Here is a 25,410-nt window from a genome sequence, read left to right on the forward strand (position 1 = left end):
TGCCTGGAGAATCCCAGGGACGGGAGAGCCTGGTGGGCTGCCGTCTATGGGGTCGCACAGAGTCGGACACGACTGACGTGACTTAGCAGCAGCAATTGCTTTATAGAACTTTGTTTTCTGTCAAACATCAACATGAATGAGCCATAGGTGTACAGATGTCCTTCTAAGAACACTAGTCAGAGTAGGACTCACTCGAATGACCTTAATTTGACTACATTTGCAATGACTCTGGGGCAAGAGATAGATGGGCCCCAAGCTGAGCAGCTGGAATTGTTCCCTGTGGACAGATACTCCAAAGAGCAGGATTGAGAGAAGAGTTGAGCCCTGCCCAGATAAGAGACCTCGTATTTCTCATTCTCAAGGTCAGTGAGACCTTCCCAACTATACAGGCACAGAGAGGTTCCTCGGAGGTCAAAAGGGAGGGGGGCATCACCTCATGTAAGTGATATCAACCTACCCATAGGCCTCTTCACTAGAACCCATTTTGGCTAAGAGATGTGTGCTCACACATGGGAGGCCCCTGAGATATACCAGGTATATACTTTGCCTCTGCCTGGTATATGCTCATTACAGACAAAGCAAGATGATTGGCCACATAAAAGCCAGAAGAATTGCCCCATAAAGGTGATTCAAACTACCATGAAGGTTACTGCTGCAGCCTGGAACTGTGGCACTGGCTGGCAACTGAAATCCTGCTTCAATCCGCTGCAGGATGAGACAACTGTTTCCAAATAAGGTCACATTCACAAGTACTGGGGATTAGGACTTCAAAACGTGTTTTTAGGGGCTACAATTCAATACATAAAGTCACTCAGATCAAGGAAAAGAAGATAAAGCCTTAGGCCAGCTCAGGACGGAGTTAGAACTGAGGAGTTTTGCAAAAAGCCAAAACTGGAGGAATGCCGGGACCTTGTCATCCTGGCAACACTGCTGCCTGGAATGGGCCTGGCCCAGAGTATGTATTAATTATTATTAGCTCATTTGTTTAACTGAGAAATGGACAGAGTGAAGAGAGGAACAGACCGAGGGAAGGTTGGAGAGAAGGCATAGGACACAAGACATTCACTCCCTAGGTCATCACAGGCCACACCCATCCGTCCTGTCTCACTGTAACCTGTATGGGGAATTTTGCACATTCATATTCCCTCCCTGGCCCCTGAAGCCTCTTAAATTTGTGACTTTGGCCCCTGAAGTTGAGGGAGAGTTCGAGTGGGTCTCCCAGAACTCAATGGGTCATCTTTGGTCCATAAGCCATCTCTGAGGCTTGTTTTCATTGCTTTTTAAATAAATGTGGGATAAGGTATTCCTTGCCCTCCATAGTCCCAGTTCAGGGTGCTCTAGGTAACATCAATGGCACCCCACTCCAGTACTCTTGCCTGGAAAATCCCATGGACAGAGGAGCCTGTTGGGCTGTAGTCCATGGGGTCGCTAAGAGTCGGAGACGACTTCACTTTTCACTTTTCACTTTCATGCATTGGAGAAGGAAATGGCAACCCACTCCAGTGTTCTTGCCTGGAGAATCCCAGGGATGGCGAAGCCTGGTAGGCTGCCGTCTATGGGGTTGCACAGAGTCGGACACGACTGAAGCGACTTAGCAGCAGTAGCAGCAGGTAACATCATGGTGTTAGTAAGTTTCTTAATTTTATCTTTTATCATCAAATCATAATATGCTTACTCAAACATTTGCAGCAACGGTAATGGGCTGCTCACAATATTGGGCCCTGGGACATCTGGGCCTTTTGAATTGTCAGAAGCCTTAAGCCAAGCCTGCTTTCTTGCTGAGCCTGCAGGTCTGTGGCACTCTGTGCCCAAGCATAGCTAAGGCGCATGTAGATCTCCTGGGAGTCTTGTTAAAACACAGTCTGATTGAACAGATGGGGGGCGACACCTGGGAGGGGAAGCCCGTGTTGACACCGAGTGACAAGGATTCAAACTGCTAGGCCACGAAGAGTTATTCCACAACACCAACCACAGTACCACAGCCGATCTCATACATCCGGCCAGGAGTGTTCCCCGCAGTTAAACCTAAGGCGGAAAGCAGCATACCGTGGAGGTAAGGCTCCCGGGGTCTCTGCCGGCGGCCGCCCCTCGCGAAGCCTCTATTGGCCACCCAACCCACGTGAGCGTCCCGTCACGTGAGGCTGCCGTCCAATCGCTGAGCGCCCTCGATCCAGCCTGGTGTCTGTCGCGGCGGGCGTACACGTGGCAGGAAGGCCGAAGCCGCTTGGGATAAGGTGTGCGCGGCCGCCTTCCCCGATGCCTCCCCCGGATTCTCTCAGCACCTCCTGTGCGTGGAGCGATGCGGCGCTGCTTCTGGCAAGTATTCAAGTTCCTGTGAACCCGGGGCACATTCGATTCGCTGAAGCTGGCCTTTGGAAACAAGGTGGAGCCTGGGACGCTGCTGCGGTGGTCTGGCTAGTGGGGAAGGCGGAGGAGGGGCGCTGCGGGGCTCGGGGTGTGAGGGTGCGGGGGTGGAGTGGGGTTGGGGACGCCGGGGATCGCCTCATCCGCAGCGTGGCGCTAGAGATAGCAGGAGCAGGAGAGTATATGTCGACTCAAAGTCGCCCAATTTTCATCCATTGTAGGTGGTAAGAGATGTCGGGGACTGAGGCTTGTTCTCTTAGCAGGAACGTAAAATCTGCTCTCTGATTGGGATAGTCCCCTTTCGAGGAAGACCCACACCTACCTGCACTCTCTCTCATTTTAAGCCCTTTTGCCTGAACACTACTTTCCATGTGACTCAAGGTGAGAAGCCTGTTGCCCATCTCTCTTTCTCTCGTAAAAATCTTTCTTTCTTTGCTCCAGCTCTTAGTTGCGGCACGGGGACCTTTGGTCTTCACTTAGGCTGATCCCTCATGCAGCTGCTAAAAGGAAAAAAAAAAAAAAAAAACTTGGGAATTTGAGATATCCTTAGTAGAAGGGAAGACTGAGCGAAACGTTTTGGACATTCCTCCAAAGCTGAGAATTCCGAAACTGGCTCCCCACGTCTGCAAAGGTGTAACTTTTTACCTCTCCCATCAGGAGTCATAGGCCAGCTTCTGCTTGTTTCATTGTATCTGCATACCCGGGGTTAGGCTGTGACCTAGACAGTAGGCAGTCTAATTCTTTAGATTTAAAGCTTATTTTGGGCTAATCCAGTGGGAGCTGCTTGAGGTTGACCTTAATATCCTGTTGAGGTTAGTATCCTCCTTGAAGTTAGTATCCTGTTGGGTGGAATCCATGGAGTGAGCGAGTGACCATGATGAGCCATGAGGTTTTCTTGTCTTCTCAGTTGTGCACCAGGCCTTCATTGACCTGTGTATGAACAGGCTGCCACTGGCACATACAATAAGCAGGGTGACAAAATACAACCTGTTATACTACCTTCCCAATTTTGAACCAGTCCTTGTACCTTGTCCAGTTCTGTTGCTTCTTGACCCACATACAGGTTTCTCAGAAGACAGGTAAGGTGGTCTGGTATTCCCATCTCTTTAAGAATTTTCCACAATTTGTTGTGAACCACATAAAGGCTTTAGTTTGGTCTGTGAAGCAGAAGTAGATGTTTTTCTAGAATTCCTTTGCTTTCTCTATGATACAACCAGTGTTGGCAATTTGTACATCTGGAAGTTCTTAGTTCAGGTACTGCCAAAGCTTAGCTTGAAGGATTTTGAGCATAACCTTACTTGCATGTAAAATGAGCACAATTGTATACTAGTTTGAACATTCTTTGGCATTGCCCTTCTTTGGGATTGGAATGAAAACTGACCTTTCCCAGTCCTGTGGCTACTGCTGAGCTTTCCAAATTTGCTGACTTCCTGCGTGCAGCACTTTAACAGCATCATTTTTTAGGATTTTAAATAGCTCAGCTGAAATTCCAACACCTCCCCTAACTTTGTTCATAGTAATGCTTCCTAAGGCCCACTGGACTTCACTGTCCAGGATATCTGACTCTAGGTGAGTGATCATACCATCGTGGTTATCTGGGTTATTAAGACCTTTTTTGTATAGTTCTTCTGTGTATTTTTGCCACCTCTTCTTAATATCTTCTGCTTCTGTTAGGTCCTTACCATTTCTGTCCTTTATTGTGGTCATCTTTGGATGAAATGTTCCCTTGGTATCTCTAATTTTCTTGAAGAGATCGCTAGTCTTTCCCATTCTGTTGTTTCCCTCTATTTCTTTGCATTGTTCACTTAGGAAGGCTTTCTTATCTCTTCTTGCTATTCTCTGGAACTCTGCTTTCAGGTGGGACTATTTTTCCCTTTCTCCTTTGTCTTTCACTTCTCTTCTTTCCTCAGCTATTGGTAAAGCTTCCTCAGACAACCACTTTGCCTTCTTGCATTTCTTTTTTGTTGGGATGATTTTAGTCACTGCCTCCTGTACAATGTTATGGACCTTCATCCATAGTTCTTTAGGTACCCTATCAGATCTAATCCTGCGACTATGTGTCACCTCCACTGTATAATCATAAGGGATTTGATTTAGGTCATACCTTTATAGCCTAGTAGTTTTCCCTACTTTCTTCAATTTAAGTCTGAATTTTGCAATAAGGAGCTCATGATCTGAGCCACAGTAAGGTCCAGATCTCGTTTTTGCTGCAAGAATATATTCGATCTGATTTTGGTATTGACCATCTGGTGATGTCCATGTGTAAAGTCATCTGTGGCATTGCTGGAAGAGAGTGTTTGCTGTGACCGGTGCGTTCTCTTGGTAAAACTGTGTTAGCGTTTGCCCTGCTTCATTTTGTACTCCATGGACAACTTGCCTGTTGCTCCAGTTATCTCTTGACTTCCTACTGTTGCATTACAGTCTCCTATAATGAAGAGGACATCTCTTTTTTGGTGTTACTTCTAGAAGGTCTTGTAGGTCTTCATAGTATCATTAGACTTCAGTTTCTTCGGTGTTAGTGGTTGGGGCATAGACTTAGATCACTGTGATGTTCAGTGGTTTGTATCTTGTATCATGTGAATGTCAGTCAAAATCGTCTGTTGCCTGCACCCTCATCCCGTGAGTAGCTTCAAGTGTGATGATCACCCAACTCCAATCCCTCGGGGCATCCCTGGTTTTCTGAGAGCCCTCTTAGCTCTCCTGAGCCTGACTGCTGGTCTTGGCTCTCCTTCCATGTTCCCTGCAAGAGAGAGGACCATCTTAGCCATTAGGCTGGGGATGAGAAGGGTCGTCCCCAGGCTGCCCCTCCTCCCCATGCATGTAGCACATCATTGCTCTCCTCCATTGCTGGCTGCAGTTGACAGATGAGCTTTCTAGGGCTCTTTTGTGGCTCCTAGTGACTGGGCTCTGGTCCAGCCCACGTCTCCAGCTTCTCCCTTGCTGCCTCCCTCACACTCCTGCTCCCCATACTTGAGTTACCCCCACGTCTGCATCTCAGCAGTTGTCAAGTCCACTCCTGTCATCCCGCCTCCATGCTTTTGTGCTTTTTCTTTTGCCTTAGATTCCCTTCCCCTTCCCCTCTCCCTGGAAACCACCTCTTCATCCTTCCAAACCCCCAGGGCACAATGTGCTGCTCTTTCTAAGCTCCCACAGAGGCCAAGGCCAAGCTGTGATATACAGACTTGATTAACACCACTTTGACACATTGTATCCTCCAGGTTGAATCTCCTTGCAGTCCAAGGGACTCTCAAGAGTTTTATCCAACACCACAGTTTAAAAGCATCAATTCTTTGCTGCTCAGCTTTCTTTATAGTCCAGCTCTCACATCCATACATGACTACTGGAAAAACCATAGCTTTGACTAGATGGACAAAGTAATCTCTTTGCTTTTTAATATGCTCTCTAGGTTGGTCATAGCTTTTCTTCCAGGGAGCAAGCATCTTTTAATTTCATGGCTGCAGTCACCATCTGCAGTGATTTTGGAGCCCCCCAAAATAAAGTCTGCCACTGTTTCCACTGTTTCTCCATCTATTTGCCATGAAGTGATGGGACTGGATGCCAAAATCTTGGCTTTCTGAATATTGAGTTTTAAGCTAACTTTTTCACTCCCCTCTTTCACTTCCATCCAGAGGCTCTTTAGTTCTTTTTTGCTTTCTGCCATAAGTGTGATATCATCTGCATACCTGAGGTTATTGGTATTTCTCCCAGCAATCTTGATTCTAGCTTGTGCTTCATCCAGTCCAGCATTTCTCATGATGCATATAAGTTAAATAAGCAGGGTGACAATATACAACCTTGACGTACTCCTTTTCCTATTTGGAACCAGTCTGTTGTCCCATGTCCAGTTCTAACTGTTGCTTCTTGACCTGCATACAGATTTCTCAGGAGGCAGGTTAGGTGGTCTGGTACTCCCATCTCTTTCAGAATTTTCCACAGTTTATTGTGATCCACACAGTCAAAGGCTTTGGCATAGTCAATAAAGCAGAAGTAGATGTTTTTCTGGAACTCTCTTGCTTTTTCGATGATCCAATGGATGTTGGCAATTTGATCACTGGTTCCTCTGCCTTTTCTAAATCCACCTTGAACATCTGGAAGTTCACAGTTCACGTATTGCTGAAGCCTGGCTTGGAGAATTTTGAGCATCACTTTGCTAGCATGTGAGATGAGTGCAGTTGTGCGGTAGTTTGAGCATTCTTTGGCATTGCCTTTCTTTAGGAGTGGAATGAAAACTGACCTTTTCCAGTCCTGTGGCCACTGCTGAATTTTCCAAATTTGCTGGCATATTGAGTGCAGCACTCAGCATCATCTTTTAGGATTTGAAATAGCTCAACTGGAATTCCATCACCTCCTCTAGCTTCCTTCATAGTGATGCTTCCTAAGGCCCACTTGACTTCGCATTCCAGGATGTCTGGCTCTAAGTGAGTGATCACACCATCATGATTATCTGGGTCATGAAAATCTTTTTTGTACAGTTCTTCTGAGTATTCTTGCCACCTCTTCTTAATATCTTCTGCTTCTGTTAGGTCCATACCATTTCTGTCCTTTATTGTGCCCATCTTTGCATGAAATGTTCCCTTGGTATCTCATTTTCTTGAAGAGATGTCTAGTCTTTCCCATTCTGTTGTTTTCCTCTATTTCTTTGGACTCACTGAGGAAGGCTTTCTTATCTCTCCTTGCTATTCTTTGGAACTCTGCATTTAAATGGGTATATCTTTCCTTTTCTCCTTTGCGTTTCACTTCTCTTCTTTTCACAGCTATTTGTAAGGCCTCCTCAGACAACCATTTTGCCTTTTCGCATTTCTTTTTCTTGGGGATAGTCTAGATCCCTGCCTCCTGTACAATGTCACGTACCTCCATCCATAGTTCTTCAGGCATTCTGTCTATCAGATTTAATCCCTTGAATCTATTTGTCACTTCCACTGTATAATCGTAAGGGATTTGATTTAGGTCATACCTGAATGGTCTAGTGGTTTTCCCTACTTTCTTCAATTTAAGTCTGAATTTTGCAATAAGGAGTTCATGCTCTGAGCCGCAATCAGCACCTGGTCTCGTTTTTGCTGACTGTATAGAGCTTCTCCATCTTTGGTTCCAAAGAATAGAATCAGTCTGATTTCGGTATTGACCATCTAGTGATGTCCACGTGTAGAGTCGTCTCTTGTGTTGTTGGAAGAGAGTGTTTGCTATGACCAGTGCATTCTCTTGACAAAACTCTATTAGCCTTTGCCCTGCTTCATTCTGTTCTCCAAGGCCTAATTTGCCTGTTATTCCAGGTATCTCTTGACTTCCTACTTTTGCATTCCAGTCCCCTATAATGAAAAGGACATTCTCATTTTAGGGATGAGGAAACTCTGTCTCAGAGAGGTTGAGTCATTTGCCCAAGGTCACACAGATAATGAATGCCCGAATCACTAGGTCAGCCCAAGGCTGTGTGGCTCCAGGGTGTGGCACTCTTAATCGATATAACTATCCTGCTTCCCTTATCAGCACGGTAAAGCCCTGGAGAGGTCCTGTGGTAGAGGAGCCTGTTCTACATTGTCTACTAGCATTCTTCAGGTCTCAGAACTCTTCTTTCACCAGTCACCTCCTAACCCTTTGAGGGTCCCTGATGCTCCCAGGAATAATCTTCAGGTCTCCCTGATCTCACCTGACCCCATTATTGTACCAGTGAAGAAGATGAAGGCCATGCAGAGCTCTGCAGCGTGTGTTCACACGTGTGGGTCAGGCACCCAACCAAGGCCAGACGTGAAGAGTGCTGAGAGTTGGCCTCACTGAGCAGTTTGTGGAAAGGGCAAAAAATCGATCTCAGAGTGTTGTCCTGAGGAGACCCTACCTCCTATCCAGACACCTGCTGGATACTTAAGGATGGTTGGTGCTGACCCAGACCCTCTCACTCTCAATTCAACAGGTGTGCCTGCAGAAGACCATAGGATACAATGAGATATTTCTCTAAGATGAAGATTAGTCATTTTTCAAAGCTCAGAGAGATACATGTCTCCATCTAAGAAGATGGGAAACTGTTAACTGGCTCTCCTTATTTCAGAGGTATGTTATCTTGATAAGAGGATGAACTGTTTATCTGTATTTGTCTTTCTGCTGTGCACCCTGGATGATCAATAGAACTTTGCCCTGGAACTGACAATTAGATGTCCAATGACAACAGCTCGCAGCCTGATAGATCAGTACTACTTTTTTTATTTTTCTGGTTTTAGAATTTTACTTATTTCTCATTTAATGTGTATAATTCAGTAGTTTGTTATTATATTTACATAGTTATCAACTATCACCACTGTCTAATTCCAGACCCTCTTATCACCACAAAGGAAAAATTCCCCAGCATACCACAGCTAAAGATCCCACATTCCGCCATGAAGATCGAAAATTCTGCCTGCCACAACAGCCAAATAAATAAATACTTAAAAATATAAAATGACATAAAATATCATTGCCCACATCTTAAAATTAAATATCCAGCCCTTATTTTTTATTTGGTCATACTTGTGATAGCGCAGAATAATGGAACAAAGTAGGTGATTAAATTGTTAACCCCACTAGGGGATTATAGGAAAAAATGTACAGGAGACCCCTGTACGTTAATGATGACTCAAGAAAGCAGGTTTGCTTATCCACAAAACCAAGCAGGCTTCATCAGCAGCAGAACCACGCATCAGGGCCTGCCCCCAAACAAAAAACCAATGGTGGCACGAGACCCACATCCTGCCCGGTGAGCTCAGTAAGTTAATGACCCCTAGGACGTGTTCTCTGCACACATGTACAACATCAGTTTAAAGAAAAGTGATATTTCAAATGGAAGATCCTCATTATACTGTGACCTGAAAGAATTTTTTCCATAATGCCACGACAGTCCTGGTTCCCTTTTCCATACTCTGTTCTTTAGAGAAATTCACTAAGTGCATCTCATACTCAAGGAGGGGCTGGGGCAAGGAGACTGAAGTAAGCTTCTCCATATTAGAAAAGAGGAACAACTCCCTATTTTATTCATCATTTTTGTATGAGGAATTCTTCACTTATTCCTGTAGTTATTTTTCTAAGACTGATTTGGAGCCCTATGTATTTATTGAATGTTTTATATTATCATTCCTGCTGTAATCTTTATTTTGTTGTTCAAGGTGATCTCCATTTGGCCATTGGGAACGTTTTCAGGTTGGCTCTCTTCCCCTTGATGGGCCACCAGACTTTAGATTTGAGCATTATTTATTGCCTCTGGAAGATCTTTCAGTCTCCTGTGTATTTCCAGTTTCCATGGTCAACTCGGTAGTTCCTCTTTCCTTCACTTGAGACTTTCTGACTTTTACTTTTGGGATAAAGTGAAAAAAAAAAAAAGTCTCTCAAAACTCTTCCATTATCTCTTTGGAAATAACTAGTAGATTGTAGTTGTTTTTTAGTAATTAATGACTGGGATGAAGTTTTTCACAAATATCTTCCATTTTCCAAAACTGGTGTCTTATTACATGTGAAAAGATATTTGTGGTTCTGAGGAAAGATGAAGTCACACAATAACAAACCCATACCTAGATTTTTTTTTTCCTTTCTATTTTTTTGGCTGGGCCACATGTAGTATGCGTGATTTTAGTTGTGCAGTCAGGGAGTGAACCAATGCCCCCAGCACTGAAAGGGTGGTGTCCTAACCACTGGACCACCAGGGACGTTCCACACGCCCATACCTAGGTTTATGACCTCCCTCCAGCATCAGTACTGGCCGTCCTGACCATCACACTGAACCCACCATCCTTGCATAGAAAGGAGTCAGGTGATAATTTTCTTCTTTCAATGTGAAAGGATACTCTCCATGAGTCTCCTTTCTCAATGGAAGAAGGGGTGTCAGGAATTTAGGTACATGTTCATGTCAGAGAAAGTGCTTCTTCAGGGTTTGATTCTGGTCTAGTGTCAAAGCCACGCAGGAAGATGAAATAATTCTGAAGCTTGAGCTGAATTAGCAAAAAGAGATTGGGATTATAATTTCTATCAATTTAGGGTAATTCACAATGACCTTGATTCTTGGTGTTGAATCCAAGTAATACTTCAGCCTGACTTTTAATATACACTTAAGGGCTGAAACCAATTTGTTGTTCATATTAATGACTAGAATCAGACACTAAATTCTCAGGATTATGTAGGTATGTGCCTGTAACACCACATGTTTATAATAAAAGGAGTAAGGTGAATGTACAGAAATCATTATGTCCTAGGCAGAAACGGTGTATCCAAATGGCAGTTGCTGGACTAGAACTGTGTTCTCTAAATCGGGATGTATGAAGTGCTTAATGGAGACAGTAAATTTTTTCCTACTGCAGATGTCAGTGGTCTGTCATTTTGATGAGATGGCCTTCCCTCTTGAAGAAAATAAATCAATTCTTAAGGAGATATAATTGAATTTCAGAGAATAGAGGTCAGGCTCCAATGTATCTTGTGATATTCACTCTTTTTAAAAAATAATCTATGAATAAAAATGTCCGATTCCAATTTATTAAAATGCACAAGATTTTATACATGAGAAATTCCATGTTTGTATAACTTTCATGTTAAAACAGAAGACCAGTCTCTTTGATTACTGTTTCTTTAATTCTAATCCTCTTCATTTTCTTGTTTCATAACTGCAGAGTATCCAGGTTTTTGTTTGTTTGTTTTTTAACTTGAACTTGATTCAATTTGCAGCGAGGAACTGTTGAAGTTTGCTTGGTTGGTTGAGTGGCAGTAGGGATCCTGGTTCCCCCACCAGGGATGAAACCCGAGCCCCCTGCAGTGGAAGCTCCCAGTTTCAACCGCTGGACCACCAGGGATGTCCCCAGGGTTTTTTGTGGGGGGCTGCACTACACAGCTTTCTGGATCTCAGTTCCCTGACCAGGGACTGAACCCAGGCCATGGCAGTGAAAATGCTGGATCCTAACCACTAGATCACCAGGGAACTCCCTTTATTTATTTTTATTTTTAAAAGTATTTTTTTTAACATGGGCCATTTTTTTTTTTAAAGCCTCTTGAATTTGTTACAGTATTACTTCTGTCGTTTTTACGTTTTGGATTTTTGGCCATGAGGCACCTGTGACCTTAGCTCCCTGACCAGGGATTGAACCTGCAGCCCTTACATTGGAAGGTGAAGTCTTAACCATTGGACTGCCAGGGAAATCCCCCTTTTGTTTTTCTTTGATAATTATTAGAGGATTTCCTAATCTTTTGAGATATGTGTATATATAAATTGTATTTGCACATTGGTCAGTTTTTAGTCTATTCTTTCCTGTGTAATTCCTGAGTATAATTATTAAACAGTCATTTATAAGAGAATGGCATATAATTAATACAGTTTTATGCTCCTGAAGGAGCAGTAAATCATAATACAACTGTAAACGCATGCTTGTGTGCTTATCATATAAATACATGTGTAAATATAATCTTACTCAGCAGTATTAAGGAGAAGCCTGTTAAATAATTCAGGGATGAAAGGGAGCCCCAAGTGTGCAATTATGTATCTGAAATAATGCATTTTCCTAGAAACAAACTCAGCCTGGAAATTGTGGGAAAAACTGCACAAAATGAAACAGCATGTGAGATGGCCATTCAAAATACGTAGGGATTACACATATCCGTATTCAGTGTATAACTGACTGCCTGTTAGGATCACATGACCAATATTAAGAAGGAGCATCACCTGTGTGCTTCCCAGAGACTGTCTGTTGGTCCTGTGGGAGAGTCAGTGTTGCTTTAACTAGGTGCTCCAGGTGATCCTGAGGTGAGGCCAGGGTTAAGCACGTGGTCTTCTGAGTACATCTGTGAGAGGTGAGGCCGACTTCAGAAAGAGGCAGCAGGCTGCTCTACGCAGGCTTGGAAGGGGAACGCCAGTGCAGCCCGCATACCCTGCCTGCAGTGTTTTGGGACGTTTATGAAGAGAGAAGATGTGTAGACAACAAAGGACAAACTCACAGCTTGGTCTCCATGTCGGACCTGTTTTTTCCTGAATCTCTCCTGAGACAAAGGAGTGCAGAGACGAGCCTTTTCACCTTTTCAAGTTGGGCTTTTAAAGTTTGGCGTGTGGGTGTGGTGGAAAGCGGTGAAGGAGCGGTGCTGACGCCATTCAAGGGGTAATCTCAAGATGCTGATGTCATTCCTCAACATATATATTTTTTCTTTTTTTTACTTTCTGGCCAAACCCCACAGCATGCGGGATCCTAGTTCCCCGACCAGAACCCATACCCCTTGCATTGGAAGCGTGGAATCTTAACTACTGGACCATCAGGGAAGCCCCCCTCAACACAATATTGATGAGAAAACAACCCGGAGCAGGAGGAAGAAGAGGAGAGAATGGCAGCGTCTCAGGTAAATATGCAGGAGACCTGGGTTTGATCCCTGGGTCGGGAAGATGCCCTGGAGGAGGAAATGGCAACCCACTCCGGGATTCTTGCCTGGGAAACCCCATGGACAGAGGAGCCTGGGGGGCTACAGTCTATGAGGTAGCAAGAGTCGGACACAGTGACTAAACCATCAGCACCAGGTAAATACGTTGTCGTGGTTTAGAGGCTGTGTCCCCTTTTCCTCCTGAAATGCCATGGATTGAGAATGTACAAATCATTAATTCTCTCCTGATTTCTTGCCTAGTGAGGTTGTTTTCAACCTGATTTTTTTTCCCTTTTATTCTTGTGATAGTCATGGCCAGCTCTTTAAAATACTCTCTTTTGTCCCAGAACCTTTTCTCCTTTGTGTGAATCCAGCCTAGTTACAGAGGATAAAGAATTACCACCATGAGCTTATAACTTTCAAGTATTAGAAATATTCCCTTAGTGAGACATCAACTAGGGAATGTACTGATTCCCGTTGAGTTGGGTTTAGGTGTTCGGATTTTAGGTAAGTGGGAGAAAATGTAGTGATTATGTCTGGATACATTTTTTATTTGGAACAGGATTGAGAAAATGCACATATAACTGACTTACCGTACACCTGAAAATAATACAACATTGTTAATCAACTATATGTACTCCAATATAAGATAGAAAGTTTAAAAAAAGAAAATGCATGTATAAATAGGATGACCTTAGTAATCTTGAATCCCTCATAATGTTGTAAAAAAATCGGAGAGTCTATTTTCTATAGTTAGGAAAGGCTTGCTACTTAAATGAACTGTTAGGAACACAGAATTTGGTAAGTTTGTATGGATTGAAATTTGCAAAAAGTGACATTTTCATGATTGTTTCAGGTTAAGATTTCTTTATTTTGCCAAAAATGCCCAGGCAGTGATACTGTGTCCTTGTTTGTGCTTTAGTCATCTGCTATGCATTTATCCTCTGACTTCTGATCTTTACTGGTTCAGATGCTTTGAGATTCCAGCACTTGAGAAGTTTGTGTTTTTTCCATTTATCCTTAGTAAGGGTCTTAGAAATACTTTGTGAAGGGTGTGCATAAACCCATTTCAGTTAATGTAGAAATACCGTTTTTTGGGTTTTTTTTTTTGAGCAGACGTTTTGTTTTTATTATACATCGAAATGTTGTTTAGTTGCCAAATTGTGTCCAACTCTTCTGTGACCCCATGGACTGTAGCCTGCCAGGCTCCCCTGTCCATGGGATTTCCCAGGCAAAAATACTGGAGTGGGTTGCCATTTTCTTCTTCATCCATTTCTTTTTAATTTGCTTTGCTTGTCATTGGTTTTGAAATACCAACTGTGTTGAGTTAGAGGCACTGAGAGTTGAGTCAGCCTTTGGTTTGAGGAAAGATAATAGTCTGTGTGGGTGCCACGCACCTTCCCCACTGCTGTCACAGCTTTAGTGGCTGACTCTGAGACTGGAGGGCTTAGGAAAATGGGGAAGGAGATGCAGGAGCTCGTTTTTTTTCCAGAATCTGTCACATGACAAAGGATGGGGAGCTGTGGCCTTTCTGCGTTTCAAGGGCCACCTGCCTTAGAGCTTGGGAACAGGTGAAAGTGCAGTGCTGATGCCTTCAAAGACGCACAGGTGGGATCTCTCTGCATAATATGGCCGGAGAAACACACCTAGCAATGGAGCAGGAAGAGGAAGAAACGGCAGGTTTTCAGGTAAAGTTTGTGATCCAGATCAGAGGGTGTGTCATACACCAACATGTATTTCTTGATATATTTACAGCTATATCTAAATCCTCCACTGTCTTTCCAGCTCTCCAGCTCCCTTTTTATTTGCATATCTATCCACTTCCCTGTGTCACTCAAACGGTGGTATGTTTTCATCCCCAACTCCTCAGTTACCCTTCCTCTCATTCCAGACATCCCTTTGCCAAGTGTCAGTTTGATATCTGCCACTGGGAATCTGTTTCTGCAGGGGAAACTAGTTCTTTTGTGATGCTTTTGGATTGCACCTCAACGCTCTACTATGTATACTATTCATCTTTCTCGATCTGATTTCCTTGAGTCAGTGTGATCATCAGAGGGACTGTCAATGCGGAAGACCTGGCATGATTTTCTTTGTGTTTCTGGCTGACTCATCATCGACTGCACCTATGTAGGGCGTCTTCCGTGTACGCTCATTTGTGAATGGACATTTTGGTGTTTTCCAGTGCTTGGCTCATCTGTGGAGAGCTTCAGGAGACACTGGGGTTCAGGTGTGATGGAGGATGGTTTTCTGTGGATAGCAGCCAGGGACTGTGATTTAGTGATCTCCTGGTGTGTGTATTTTATGCCTCTGAACAAACCTGCAGGCTGTCAGTGCGGCAACATGGGGCTGAGGCTTGGGGGTAGGGGTGGGGTTCTGTTTTCGCCACGTGGCCTCGCACATTTGTTGTTTGTAGAGTTAGCAGAGGACCAGCACCAGCTGCAACCTCGGTTGTCCTTTTGCACGGCAGTTGTCTTCGTGGTTGAGAGGCTAAAAAGCTCTCTAGGCACCTTGACATGTCTTAATAGTGAGGAGAATTTTCGCTCTGAAATTAGGCACACATTTGAATTCTTCTATTATTACCAACCACAGGAAGTGCCTCGAGGCCAGGAACATTTAGGGCCCCTCAGGCCTTGTGAATATCTCTAGCCTTAAGCGGCAGGTTGGAAAGTTGTTGTTCCCAGAAACGTCCACAAGGCGGCAGCACTTCTTCATGACCGATGTAGGAACGGGGAAAAGCCAAGGCTGAAGAAAACTTGTGTTTCTGGATTGTACTGTACTTTGCCCAGTGCCATGACAAAGCTCCGATGAGGGCTGGAGGGTTCTTGCTTCCTCCCCTTGACCTTTCAGGCCCCCAGTCCCAGTCCTCTCAGAACCCCTGCCGAGAGGCTATGCTGAGGCCCATGTCTCAGGAAGCTGAATTGAGTGCAAAGGAGAAGGCTGAGATTGGGAAGCAGAAGCCCGAGCGGACATGGAGACGGGGTGACTTTGCAAAGCTCTTTCAGCACAGAGCCGTCCGGCATTTGTGGGGGACAGTAGGCTTAGTGTGGCTGGAGGAGGGCCAGCATGGATCAGAAGGTTGAGGTGGCACGCCCAGAGGACTAGGCCCTCCAGATCCAAGGAAGGGCTCGTTTGCATCGCCCTCCTCCCCAGCTCCCTCAGCCAGCAGACAGTCCACCCTTGGGAGCCGTGCCTGCCCGGGCCCATCGGCTGGGACAGCAGCGTGGCCCGCCGGGAAGGGGGGTGGAGCACAGGCCTTTGGGTGTCGATTGTTCCTGTCGTGTAAGTTGTCTTTTCAATCGGAGTAGAGTTTCCCTGCAAGCTTAGCTTGTTGGCAGGTGCACAGCCTCTCGATCCATCTGTCCATACAGACGTAGGTCTTCTTTTACCCGTTCTCTCCGTGAGTGGCTTAATATACGTTTGAGTAGAGTTTCGTGTGGTACACAGGCAGTTGTTGTTCATTATCCTGTATCTCTCCACCTGTCTATCTTTCTAGGCCTCCACCAAACTCGCGGTATACATCCCTATCTATACTTCTGTCTCTATTTCTCTATCTGGCTATCACTACATTTCTCTACCTATATTTATATCTCTGTCCACTCATTCACTGTCTATACATTCATCAGTCTCACTGTCCATGTTCCTCTGTGTGTGTATTCATCTTTGAAGTCCATGAATCCAGCTAACCTTATATGCATCTAAGTCTGTCTGTCTCGCTAAGAATGTGTCTTTGTGTCTGTCTCTGTTTTTCTCTCCAGGTACCAAGGTAGCCGGGAGTCCCGCTGTTGATTTACCTGGCTGTCTATATTCACCTCTTTCTCTCTGCAGCTGTCAGTAGATCTCTCTATTTATCTACATTTCTGTGTCCTTTCATCCTCTGTGTGTTTGTTTATATTTTATCCATATCTTGAGGCATCCAGTGTTCCTATATCCGGCTACCTGTCCATCACATTATCTCTGGATTTCGTACCTCTGAATCTCTAGGTCTTTCTATACATTTTTATTTATATCTATCCACGTATCTACATCAACATGTATTTATTGATGTATTTACAGCTATATCTAACTCCTCCGCTGTCTTTCCAGCTCTCCAGCTCCCTTTTGGTCTGCATATCTATCCACTTCCCTGTGTCACTCAAAAGCTGGTATGTTTTCATCCCAAACTCCTCAGTTGCCCTTCCTCTCATTCCAGACGTCCCTTTGCCAAGTGTCAGTTTGACGTCTGCCACTGGGAATCTCTTTCTGCTGGGGAATCGAGTGCTTTTGTGATGCTTTTCGATTCCGCCTGAACGCTGTAGTGTGTATAGTATTCATTTTCTCTGTGTGATTTCCTTGAGTCAGGGTGATCATCAGATGGACTGTCGATGCAAAAGAACTGGCATGACTTTCTTGGTGTTTGTGGCTGAGTCATCATCCAGTGCACGCGTGTAGGCCGTCTTCCGTATCCGCTCACCTGTGACTGGACATTTGGGTGTTTTCCAGTGCTTGGCTCTTTTGTGGAGAGCTGCAGGAGTCATTGGGGTTCAGGTGTGACGGAGAATGGTTTTCTGTCGATAGCAGCCAGGGAGTGTGATGTAGTGATCTCCTGGTGTGTGTATTTTATGCCTCTGAACAAACCTGCAGGCTGTCAGTGCGGCAACATGGGGCTGAGGCTTGGGGGTAGGGGTGGGGTTCTGTTTTCGTCACGTGGCCTCGCACATTTGTTGTTTGTAGAGTTAGCAGAGGACGAGCACCAGCTGCAACCTCGGTTGTCCTTTTGCACGGCAGTTGTCTTCGTGGTTGAGAGGCTAAAAAGCTCTCTAGGCACCTTGACATGTCTTAATAGTGAGGAGAATTTTCGCTCTGAAATTAGGCACACATTTGAATTCTTCTATTATTACCAACCACAGGAAGTGCCTCGAGGCCAGGAACATTTAGGGCCCCTCAGGCCTTGTGAATATCTCTAGCCTTAAGCGGCAGGTTGGAAAGTTGTTGTTCCCAGAAACGTCCACAAGGCAGCAGCAAGTCTTCATGATGGGTTTAGGAACGGGAAAAGCCAAGGCTGAAGAAAACTTGTGTTTCTGGATTGTACTGTACTTTGCCCAGTGCCATGACAAAGCTCCGATGAGGGCTGGAGGGTTCTTGCTTCCTCCCCTTGACCTTTCAGGCCCCCAGTCCCAGTCCTCTCAGAACCCCTGCCGAGAGGCTATGCTGAGGCCCATGTCTCAGGAAGCTGAATTGAGTGCAAAGGAGAAGGCTGAGATTGGGAAGCAGAAGCCCGAGCGGACATGGAGACGGGGTGACTTTGCAAAGCTCTTTCAGCACAGAGCCGTCCGGCATTTGTGGGGGACAGTAGGCTTAGTGTGGCTGGAGGAGGGCCAGCATGGATCAGAAGGTTGAGGTGGCACGCCCAGAGGACTAGGCCCTCCAGATCCAAGGAAGGGCTCGTTTGCATCGCCCTCCTCCCCAGCTCCCCAGCTCCCTCAGCCAGCAGACAGTCCACCCTTGGGAGCCGTGCCTGCCCGGGCCCATCGGCTGGGACAGCAGCGTGGCCCGCCGGGAAGGGGGGTGGAGCACAGGCCTTTGGGTGTCGATTGTTCCTGTCGTGTAAGTTGTCTTTTCAATCGGAGTAGAGTTTCCCTGCAAGCTTAGCTTGTTGGCAGGTGCACAGCCTCTCGATCCGTCTGTCCATACAGACGTAGGTCTTCTTTTACCCATTCTCTCCGTGAGTGACTTAATATACGTTTGAGTAGAGTTCCGTGTGGTACACAGGCAGTTGTTGTTCATTATCCTGTATCTCTCCACCTGTCTATCTTTCTAGGCCTCCACCAAACTCGCGGTATACATCCCTATCTATACTTCTGTCTCTATTTCTCTATCTGGCTATCACTACATTTCTCTACCTATATTTATATCTCTGTCCACTCATTCACTGTCTATACATTCATCAGTCTCACTGTCCATGTTCCTCTGTGTGTGTATTCATCTTTGAAGTCCATGAATCCAGCTAACCTTATATGCATCTAAGTCTGTCTGTCTCTCTGTCTGTCTCGCTAAGAATGTGTCTTTGTGTCTGTCTCTGTTTTTCTCTCCAGGTACCAAGGTAGCCGGGAGTCCCGCTGTTGATCTACCTGGCTGTCTATATTCACCTCTTTCTCTCTGCAGCTGTCAGTAGATCTCTCTATTTATCTACATTTCTGTGTCCTTTCATCCTCTGTGTGTTTGTTTATATTTTATCCATATCTCGAGGCATCCAGTGTTCTTATATCCGGCTACCTGTCCATCACATTATCTCTGGATTTCGTACCTCTGAATCTCTAGGTCTTTCTATACATTTTTATTTATATCTATCCACGTATCTACATCAACATGTATTTATTGATGTATTTACAGCTATATCTAACTCCTCCGCTGTCTTTCCAGCTCTCCAGCTCCCTTTTGGTCTGCATATCTATCCACTTCCCTGTGTCACTCAAAAGCTGGTATGTTTTCATCCCAAACTCCTCAGTTGCCCTTCCTCTCATTCCAGACGTCCCTTTGCCAAGTGTCAGTTTGACGTCTGCCACTGGGAATCTCTCTCTGCTGGGGAATCGAGTGCTTTTGTGATGCTTTTCGATTCCGCCTGAACGCTGTAGTGTGTATAGTATTCATTTTCTCTGTGTGATTTCCTTGAGTCAGGGTGATCATCAGATGGACTGTCGATACGGAAGAACTAGCATGATTTTCTTGGTGTTTGTGGCTGAGTCATCATCCAGTGCACGCGTGTAGGCCGTCTTCCGTATCCGCTCACCTGTGACTGGACATTTGGGTGTTTTCCAGTGCTTGGCTCTTTTGTGGAGAGCTGCAGGAGTCATTGGGGTTCAGGTGTGACGGAGAATGGTTTTCTGTCGATAGCAGCCAGGGAGTGTGATGTAGTGATCTCCTGGTGGGTGTATTTTTCGCCTCTGAACAAACCTGCAGGCTGTGTCAGTAGAGAGCCTGCTAACAGTCTCCATTCTGTGCAGCACCTCGGGGTTGGGGGTTGGGGGTTGGGGGTGGAGGTGGGGTTCTGTTTTCGCCACGTGGCCTCGCACATTTGTTGTTTGTAGGGTTAGCGGAGGACCAGGGCCTGATGCAACCTCGGTTGTCCTTTTGCATGGCAGTTGTCTTCGTGGTTGAGAGGCTGAACAGCTCTCCAGGCTCGCTGACATGTTGTAGCAGTGAGGAGAATTTTCGCCCTGAAATAGGCTCTGCAGTTAGGCACACTTTTGCCTTCTTCTAGTATTACCAACCCCAGGAGGTGCCTCCAGGCCAGGGACCATCTAGGGCCCCGCAGGCCTGGTGAATATCTATAGCCTTAAGCGGCAGGTTGGAAAGTTGTTGTTCCCAGAAACGTCCACAAGGCGGCAGCACTTCTTCATGACCGATGTAGGAACGGGGAAAAGCCAAGGCTGAAGAAAACTTGTGTTTCTGGATTGTACTGTACTTTGCCCAGTGCCATGACAAAGCTCCGATAAGGGCTGGAGGGTTCTTGCTTCCTCTCCGTGACCTTTCAGGCCCCCAGTCCCAGTCCTCTCAGAGGCTATGCTGAGGCCCATGTCTCAGGAAGCTGAATTGAGTGCAAAGGAGAAGGCTGAAACTGGGAAGCAGAAGCCCGGGCGGACACGGAGACGGGGTGACTTCGCAAAGCTCTTTCAGAAGCAATGACGCTTAAACCCTTATCGGGGTTTGCAAAATTTCTGATGAGAAGTTGGCTGCCATTGTTATATTTGTTCTTTTATCCGTAATATATCTTTTTTCTCTGGCTGCTTTTTTAACTTCAGTTTTATTATAGTGTGTGTGAGGTGACTTCCTAGAATCTGTAGGGTTATAATTCTAATCCAGTTTGAAAAAGATTTTGGCTGTTTGTTCAAACATTTTTGGACTTACACGTATCTTAAACTACTTAATATTGTAGTAACTTAACTGTTGTTATTTTTTTGGAGGGGTCTTGTCTCTTTTTCTTTCTGTGCTTCAGTTTGTGTAATTTTTATTGCTGAATTCAGACTTACTGATCTTTCCTTCAGCAGTGTCTAATGTCTGTGTACTCCCATCCTGTGTATTTTTTACTTTAGATAGTGAATTGTTCATTGCTAGAGACTCCATTTGCAACTTTCTTGCATCCCCCATTTTTCACTTTTAAACGAAAGCATGGGACTCTGCTAGTTGTGACAGTTCTCACATTGGCTTGTTGAGTTTTCTATCTAGAAGGGATGTGTATTTGATCATAATTCTCGGGTTACTTGACTCAAAGGGCCTTAAAAACTTGCCTTTCTCCTCCCCGTGCTGAAACCCCACTGGTGTTATGGCTATGGATGGTTCGGCCCTACTCCTTCACGTTCTAGTTTGACGAACTACCTTAATGTCATCTGGGGTTTCTTTTGCTCTCCTAGTGGCTTTGTTTTTGTGAAAGGATTGAAAACCTGTGTGGCTGTTCTGCCACCTTGTCCTCAGCAGAGCTCTCTGTATCTTTTCCATTACCCTTCCATTCGTCTCATCTGGGTTTGGCAACTGCCCTGGAAGATGGAGGCAACCCTGTATTTCACGCCATTGGCTTATTTTGCTGTAACAAATTTGAACTATTTCCTTTAGGAATGGCTAACATGTTACTCCCCTAAGCATAAACGGTTGAGGTCAATAATTTCATAAATCTTGCAGCTTATTGTCATTGATCCTGGTGGTCTAAGGTACAAACAGAGCCTATGGCCCGGAGCCCCATGACCTATCACTAAACGCACTGTGTGACTGGGGCCAGTCCCCTCTCATTCATTCATTGATGGCAGCAGGCACTGTACGGAGGACCAGGCCTCCCCTTGGGAGCACAAAGAGTGTGAGGGAAAGCAGAAATGTAGAGCTCACTAGAATTCAGTGTAGTCTGTGTCCACTGAGAAGCCTGAGCAAAAGTTGCCTTCTTGGCCTTTCTTTTCATATCTGAACAATGGAAGGAAAGAAGCAACTATTGTCCTACTGTTCGCTAAAGGCTTGGATTTTGCAGACTGAGTGGGCCAGGCCGCTGTATCCTCACTTAGGCCAAAGTAGTTTCACTTTTTTTTTCCATTTTATGTTATCATCAAATATTTTTTTAATATCATTATTTTTTGCATATAGGTTATGACAGAATGTTGAATAGAGTTGCCTGTCCTGTATAGTAGGCCCTTGTTGATTATCTATTTTATAAATGTTACTGAAAGTGTTAGTTGTTCAGTTGTGTCCAACTCTTTGTGAGTCCCTGGACTGTAGCCCACCAGGCTCCTCTGTCAATGGAATTCTCAAGGCAAGAATACTGGAGTGGGTTGCCATGCCCTTCGCCCGGGGATCTTCCCAACCCAGAGATTGAACCTGGGTCTCCTGCATTGCAGACTTGTTTACTGTCTGAGCCATTTATGGGAAAGCCCATAAATATTAATGGGTGTTGCTCAAACCCAGCCTCCTCATTTAGCAGCCCCCTAACTTTCCCTTTTGGTAACCCTAACTGTATCATCTGTGAGTCTGTTTTTCTTTTGTAAATTAGTCCAATTCTATCAATTTTTGTATTCTACCTGTAAGTGATATCATATATGCCTTTCTCTGTCTCACTTACTGGACATAGTGTGGCCATCTCCCAGTCCATCCATTTTGATGCAAATGGCATTATTTCCTTCTGTTTTCTGGCTGAGTCGTAGTCCATTCAGTACATGTAGCATATCTTTATCTGCTCATCTGTCGATATCCTCATGCTTTGTGTGTGCGTGCTTAGTTGCTCAGTTATATCTGACTCTTTGCAGCCCCATGGATAGTAGCCCACCAGGCTCCTCCATTCATGGCTTTTTTCAGAAGAGAATACTGGAGTGGGTAGCCTTTCCCTTCTCCAGGGGATCTTCCCAACCCAGAGATTGAACCAGGCCTCCTGCATTGCAGGCTGATTCTTTACCAGCTGAGCCACAAGGGAAGCCCAAGAATACTGGATTGGGTGGCCTAGGTAGCCGGTCTTATTAGAGTAGGAATTATTTATTTACATCCCCACAGCCCTTGTGAATGAATGGTAAGCACCAATGTGCAAGCTGGAGTTGCGAGCAATCGCCACTAGAAGGTAGGATTTTTTCATGCTACCTCTGGTTACAGGGGCACCAGAGCCCTAGGGAAAGTCTTGTTCCTGGGTTGTCAGTTAAGAGTGCAGTGTGCTAGTACAAATACCCAAAGGCTTGTGTCCCATTACCTCTCCTTCGTCACCCTTCGCCTCCAGATATATTGGAATCCCAGACAAGCTGCTATGCTGAGGGGCTGTCATTTGTAAGTGGGGTGCCTATCAGGAAGTGGGAACTCAGAGGACATGTGAGGCCAGATGACTTTTTGACATTAGAAGATTAATGTCAGATGTGCTGAAAGAAAAAAAACCTGTTAGCTTTGAATTCTACACCTAGTGAAAATATCTTTTTTTAAAGGTGAAATGAACTCTTTCAAGTAACAACTGAGGATGTGAGGGTGAAATGAACTCTTTCAAGTAACAACTGAGGATGTGAGGGTGATCTGGTTGCGACATCTGTCACCCCATTGATCGCCAGGGTTGATTTGGCTGATCTGGCTGGCTAGGCGGGTGTCCCCTTCCTCCCTCACCGCTCCATGTGCGTCCCTCCCGAAGCTGCGCGCTCGGTCGAAGAGGACGACCATCCCCGATAGAGGAGGACCGGTCTTCGGTCAAGGGTATACGAGTAGCTGCGCTCCCCTGCTAGAACCTCCAAACAAGCTCTCAAGTAACAACTGAAATGATGAATTACCAGCAGAGCTGAAATACAAGAAATGGGAAAGTAATTTCTTCAGGTAGAAGGAAAATAATACCAGATGAAAATCTGAATCAATACAAAGGAATAAGGAACACCAGAAATAGTAAACATCTGAGTGAATAGAAGATTTTCTTTCATTTCTTTAATATCTCTAAAAATACTATCCAAAGTACACTGTGGATCTCTAAAAATACTATCCAAAGTACACTGTGGAGGTTATAGCATATACAAATAAAATGTGTGAAATAGCACAAATAATGGCAATAGGGGAATCAAAGTATTCTGTTTGAAGGATCTTTTAGTAAAAGGAATATCTCATCTGTTCAAGGTATGTTGTGGTGAAGCTGTGTTTTAAATCCTAGGTCAACCACTGAAAGAATAAAGCAAAGAATATAGCTAATAAGTCACCCGTGATTAACATAATACCACAAAAAAAGGGTCCAAAAATGGGCATGAAAAGAGAAAAAAAAGGAACAAAGAACAGAAGAGTCAAATATGTTTACTGACTAGTAGGTTTACACCAAACTATTCAGGGGATTACAATAAATAGGCTAAACACTGCCAAGGAAAAGGCCCTGGTCAAAAGAGATTATCAGAATAGATTAAAAAAAAAAAAAAAACCCACTACATGCTGTTTATACAAAACCTACTTTAAACATGAACACACAGATTAGAACAATGGAAATGATTTATAAGATATCCTATATACACACTAATCAAAAGAAAGATGAAGTATCTATATTATAATGACATAAAACTGATTCTAGAACAAGAAATACTCAGTAAAGTAGACTTTGGGACAACAAATACTTATAAAGGATTTTAAAAAAGGACATAATAATAAAATGATCAATTCATCAAGAAGGCAACAATCCTAAATACGCAAGCACCTATAACAGAGCTTCAAAATATGTGAAACAAAAACTCACAGAACTGAAAAGAAGTCATTTCCAATTCCAGCTAGAGATCTTAACACTCCTCTTTTAGCAACAGAACAAGTAGATCCCTAAAAAAAAAAAAAAAAAAAAGTAAGGTTATGGAATATATACACAAACCTATCAATCAGTTTGACTTAACATTCATAGAATATTTCACCTGACAACACTTAAATGCATTCTAGTACATCTGGAACACTCATCAAGACGGACTCATTTCTGGACCCTCAAACATTCTTTAACAAATTTAAAAGAATTAAAATCATCAAGAACATATTCTTGGGCTATAATGGAAATAACCTAGACATCAATAATAGAATATTTGGAAAAATCTTCAAGCATTTGGAAATGTAAGCAATATGTACACATCTAAATAACTCAGGGGTCAAAGAAAAAAAAATCACATTAAAAATAGTTACCTATAGAGGAAATAAGAAACAGAGTAAAGGGGACAGAAATGGAAGGTAATAGTCTCTGCTCTGCAATGCAGGAGCCCCAGGAGAAGCAGGTTCAATCCCTGGGTCGGGAAAATCCCCTGAAGAAGGAAATGGCTACCCACCCCAGTATTCTTGCCTGGAGAATCCCATGGACAGATGAGCCTGGTGGGCTACAGTCGTGGGATCACAAAGAGTTGGACACGGCTGACATAGCACATATGCATGCACACGTGTACCTTGTCCTTGGAAGCATGTGATATTTAGTAAATAACAATTAAAGAGGGAAAAACCCCTAAAAACTGAGAACAGATGGATGTAATTTCACTTATGTATCAAGCCCGATCCATGGAGATGGTCCTGCCCTGCTCTCCTGCAGTTTCTTCATCTGAAAAATGGGCCTCCCTTGGAGAGGCCCGAAAGTTCCACCTGCTGGAGTCCTGTAGGCTTGAGGCTGTGAGAGCCAGAGCAGAATCCCGCACGGAGAGCTGCGAAGGCCAGAGCAGGACACGCTCCTGAGATCGAGTGATCCTATCCCCTGAGGAAGGGAAGAGCTGACAGGCCAAGGCCGCAGAGCAG

The 25,410-nt window shown here is 44.5% G+C and overlaps 1 long non-coding RNA gene across 1 annotated transcript; it reads left to right on the forward strand.

Annotated features, from left to right (window-relative positions):
* The first annotated feature begins 1,475 nt into the window (after nt 1–1,475).
* On the forward strand, nt 1,476–23,793 carry LOC145520721 (uncharacterized). The gene is made up of 6 exons (XR_014064768.1): nt 1,476–1,610; nt 1,941–2,316; nt 2,586–2,745; nt 8,270–8,406; nt 12,532–12,690; nt 23,163–23,793. It is a non-coding gene; the product is annotated as an uncharacterized LOC145520721 (long non-coding RNA).
* The last annotated feature ends 1,617 nt before the right edge of the window (nt 23,794–25,410 follow it).

The sequence above is a fragment of the Giraffa tippelskirchi genome, chromosome 9 (assembly GCF_054371585.1).
Source record: "Giraffa tippelskirchi isolate mGirTip1 chromosome 9, T2T-mGirTip1v1.2.pri, whole genome shotgun sequence".
NCBI lineage: Eukaryota > Metazoa > Chordata > Mammalia > Artiodactyla > Giraffidae > Giraffa > Giraffa tippelskirchi.